The following is a 5428-nucleotide window of genomic DNA, read 5'->3' as shown; positions in this document are numbered from 1 at the left end:
GTGTGTTGGCTGAGGTTCACTCCCAATCAGAAAAACACACAAAATATGCTAACATATAGAATACTGTGATAATGATGCAGAAATATTGATGCAGAATTATTAATATTGTCCAATGTAATGTCTATCGAAAAATAATATGATTTCAAAAAATGTTATTTTGAAAAAAAAAAAAATGCATCTTTTGAGACAATTTTTTTAATGTTTATATACCAATACTTTTTTTTTTATATCTATGTATATGCTCATGAGAAGTCTGTTGATCCCTGGGGTCAGCAGGGTGGTGTATAATATCTGTATAATATATAATATCTATAAGTAATAAATATATATTTATAAATATATATACAGTACATAAAGACTAACAGTCTTATGGTTTCTGCTGCTGACAGCAGGGCAGCAGAATGATGTCGCAATTCCGAACAAAAATCAATCCATAAAAAACACTGCGTCGCACACTTGTTGGAGGATGAGCTAAACGAACGAGGTTGAGATGCGTTCAAATTGTAGACCCTCGACCACTGAATTGCAGAGTTTGATCGCGTTAATAACGATGATTGTGTCTTTACAAATTAATTCCTCCATTTGAATAATGCCAGCGCGGAATGAGGCCACTTAGTTAAAGTGTGCTGAATTGATTGCGGTTGCCAGTCGCTCATCTGGTATGTGTCTAAGTGCTTTGGTAGGGTCCGCCGACAGCGAGAGAGAGAGAGAGAGAGAGAGAGAGAGAGAGAGAGAGATGCAGAGGGAGAGGGTGAAAGAGAGAGAGAGAGAGAGATGCACAGGGAGAGAGTGAAAGAGAGACAGAGAGGTAGTGAGAGGTAGTGAGAAGGAGTTAGAGAGAAGGAGTGCAAGAAGGAGTAAAAGAAGTGAGGTGGAGGGCAGAGGGGAAAGCGATGGAACGAGGAGAGAGGACAGGGAGAGTTGGGAGCAAGTCTTCAGCAGCTGTCAACAGTATTTAAAAGTAAGATGGATCTCTCACACACTCTCACTATCCTGACCTGTCCTCTCCTTCTCTCCTCAACCCCCATCTCCTCTCCTCAAACTCTCTACTATCTGCTCATTTTCTCTCCACCTGTTCACCCCACCTCTCCTCCTCTCGTTCTCCCTCGCTCTCCTCTTTCTCGTGGTAAAGTGGTAAGATTTTAAAGTTAATAATCGGTGGAGGGGTGGTTCACCAGGTAAAGCACACAACATTAAGACCTACTAATTGCTGCATGAACCGGGGTTCGATTCCTGCCTGTGGTCCTTTGTTGCAAGTCTTCCCCTCCATCTCCCATACCTTCCTGTCATTTTTTTATCCTTTTTCTTCCTGTCGAAAAGGATAAAGCCTTCTAAAAAATATCTGTAGCACCCAGTTCAAGTCCCTTTTCAAACAGTCACCATGCTGAATGTGCCACCAATTGAAGCATCTTATTTCTGAGAAGTGAAAAGTAAGGTCAAGTATTACTTCAGAGACATCTTCAGACAATGCTACAGTGGTCCATCGGTAAGAGTGATGGTTTAAACTTGCTGTGTGTGTGGGTTCATCTCCCTGATCATCCCATTATCTGACCATCCATCATATTTCTATTTCATGTGAATAGTAAGCACAAGCACAGCTCACATGGACACCAAAAAGAGGGTATCGTCCAAAAATGTTCACTTACTTCGACATCAAAGTATTTCTATGCTATGTGAATGTAAAGGACAAATACTACTTCCGAGCAATCCTAGTAATTGGACTGGTGGCGCAATGGTAAGGGTGTTGGTTAATACTCTGTGGACACTTTTTCAAGGCCCCGCTCAAACAGCAACCAAGAATAGGGCATTGTGCAAAATTGTTATTTCAACAACATCATAGTATTTCTAGGTTATGTGAATGGTAAGGACAAGTACTACTTCCGGCCATATAAAATTCATAACCCTGGTGGTGCAGTTGAAGGAGTGTTAGTTAACACTCTGTAGACACTGGTTCAAGCTCACGTGCTGGTAATAATCTGTAGATTGAAAGAACACACTGACACCTGAAGAAATAAGAAATACACTTAAGAAATCATATCCCTCAATGGAAGTATTACCTACTTCCATTGAGGGATAGTATTTCTTCTACAACACGTGAATTGCATGGACAAATATAACTTCAGAAGCTTTTTTGTTAGGGGTCCTGGTGGCGTAATGGGATTTTGGAGAGTCTTCACTTTGTAGGCCCAGTGTTGAAGTCCCCACTGACAAGACCACCAGTACAAAAATATTCCTCGATGATGACGGACAATGAAAAACGAGTTTTTTTTTTCACGTTATAACATTTTATTTGAAGACGACGAATTAAAAACGAGTGTTACCCCTTATGTTTTAACATAAAAAACGATACTGTTACCCCTTAAGTTTTATTTGATAACGTCCGTTGAAAAAACGACAGTGTTATCCCTCTTTTTTTATTTCATGAAAAACAACAGTTACCCCTTACACTTTATTTGATGACGACGGATAAAAAATGACAGTGTTACCCTATACGTTTAATTTGATGACGGGCGATAAAAATGGACAGCGTTACCCCTTACATTTAATTGATGTCAACGGAAAAAAAAAGTATTATCCCTTCATTTAATTTCATAAAAAACAACAGTGTTACCCCTTACGTTTTATTTCATTAAAGACCACAGTGTTACCCCTTACGTTTTATTTGATGACGGCCAATGAAAAACAACAGTCTTACCTCTTAGGACTTATTTCATAAAAAACTACAGTGTTACACCGTACTTTTAATTTGATGACCACCGATAAAAAACGACAGTGTTACCCCTTATGTTTTATTTCATAAAAAAGAGAGTGTTACACATTACGTATTATTTTATGACAACTGATGAAAAAAAGACAGTGTTACCCCTTACCTTTTATCGTGACGATTGATAAAAAACAACAGTGTTACCCCTTACGTTTTATTTCATTGAAAACAACAGCGTTACCCCTCACGCTTTATTTGATGACGACGGATAAAAAACGACAGTGTTACCCCTTACGTTGTATTTGATGACGCCCGATGGAAAACAACAGTGTTGTAAGTAATTCTTATGAAGGTCTGTTAAAATAACCACTTTCTCCATGCTTTTATTTTGATAGTGTATTTTGCCGTCATGGGTCTTTTATTTTGACGCAGGAAGTTTGAATCTACAGTAGGTAACTTGACTTGAAGGAGATCGCACGGAAAGGTTATTACGAGTAATTACGGAAGGAATTCAGGCTACACGCGGTTGCTCTGCATAACAATTTGTAGTAATTAATAAGTGCCTAGCTGGAATGGGAACAAGGTATTGTGTGTTTAATTTGTTCAAGACTTTATATTACTTAAAATGTGTTTAAATGTGTTGTTGCTCTACAGCCGTGCAAATGTTATCTTCATGGCGATAGTTGTATATGTGTAAGAGCTAATTAATGTTATTTATCTGTCCTGTAGCTCTTACGGTGTTTATGAAGAAAGATGTGAAGAAAGGAATATTAATGCTCAAAATAAGGCTGACGGCTGAACGTAAATAAAGGCTTCTGAAACATCTGTAAGCTTCACCATTGTCCGGCTGGGGTTCGCTACAGTAAGAGCTTGACCCACATCGATTCGACGATTTTTCGCCGCCATGACGGGTCACGACGGAGGGTCTTCACTGCATGCCTGCTGCTGTTGCTGCTACATCGCCCCATGCTGTTCACATGGAGTCATCGAGCAGCACATGTTCTTTCATGTCAAGGCATGATCCACTACGGCATCCGGGCAGCGGTCTCGTGGATTCGGTGCATTGGTCAAGTACAGTCGCATTCATTGACGCAGAACTGAGCATTACCCAATATTATATGGTCTACGGTACTTCCAATGAGGTGAGCAACACATTAACAGCTTCTTGAACTGAACCAGAGAACATTTAATGCTCACCTGCTCATCTGCAACGAAGGAACTGTTGATACGTTTATACAGACGGACACATTCATGTGGACTCTTTATAATTAAGGACATTTAAAAAAGAAAAGGGGAAATTTAACTGCATTTCATGCTATCTGAAAATTGTGCTTATCATGTTATTATGTTATTATTATTTACCTGAACATTAACAGTTATTTGAGTGTCTGCACATTAATGTAACTGCTAGGAACCCTACAGAGAAGATGCGTGCACTACAAGCGGAGGAGGCCAAGAAAATGGAGAAAGGGCTGCTCTCCATGTACGAGCAATGGAAACTCAAAATACGAAAAGCAAGAGATCAACTGAAGTCCTACATGCCAGATGATGACCTCTGGCCTCTCGTGGAAGAACTTAGGAAAAGTAAGGAAGACATAATGAACATATATTCTGAAATGCGAGATCTTGCCATACCTTCCACTGATGTCAGACGACGAGTCGATAATTGTGAATCAGTCACCATAGAAATCATTATCATTGCCCACAACAGAGCAATAGATGATGAAGTTGAGTTTAACGAGAAGCAAGAAAGACATCGCCTTCATGAACTCCTCCACCGTGACTATGCAAAGTCTGTCTATGGATCCGCCGCGTCCTTGACAAGTCACAGCAAGTCTGACCATCACTCCATGACTTCGTCTATGGCGGCCAAGCGTGCGGATGCAGCAGCAGAACTAGCAGTGAAGGAAACCAATTATGAGATGATGATAGCCGAAGAGAGACAAAGGGAAGTGATTCGAGAGTTAGAGGAACAACAGAGGATAGCTCTAGAGGCACAAAGGTATGAGTTGGAGCGATTGCAGGCAGAGAAGGAAGTGCGAGCAGCTAAGGCCAAGCTGAATGTGTATAATAAGGAGATAGAACATAAGGCTGCTGACTACATCAACATTGAAAAGGATAAGGACGCAACAAACGTGCCTGTAACTGCCGTCTCGCCATCCCATGTTGCAACACCCTCTCATAAAGACATTTCCTCACTGGCTCAGGTCTTTCAAGACAGCATAGCCTTGAATAGGCTCCCTGTTCCAGAGCCATTCGTCTTCAATGGTGATCCAATACGATTCACTGAATGGAAAGCATCGTTTTCCTCGCTCATTGACCAAAGAGCTATCACTCCAGCTGAAAAACTCTATTATCTGAAGAAGTATGTTGCCGGCCCAGCACGGCAGGTGCTAGATGGCACCTTTTTCCGAAACGATGATGAAGCCTACCAGGATGCCTGGAACAAGCTCACTCGTCGCTTCGGCCAGCCCTTTGCCATTCAGAGAGCATTCAGAGAGAAGCTTACCAATTGGCCTAGGATACAACCTAAAGATGCCGAGGGACTCACAAACTTCTCTGATTTTCTAAATGCCTGTCAAGATGCCATGCCTCATGTCAAGGGTCTCGACATATTAAACGACTGCGAGGAAAACCAGAAGCTTGTCTATAAACTACCAGACTGGGCAGCTTCACGCTGGAACCGACAAGCCACACGAAGCCTGAACGATAGGCAAGAATTCC

This window comes from Pollachius pollachius (genome assembly GCF_949987615.1).
Source record: "Pollachius pollachius genome assembly, chromosome: 18".
In the NCBI taxonomy this organism is placed as follows: domain Eukaryota; kingdom Metazoa; phylum Chordata; class Actinopteri; order Gadiformes; family Gadidae; genus Pollachius; species Pollachius pollachius.
Note: the sequence above shows the minus strand (reverse complement) of the source record.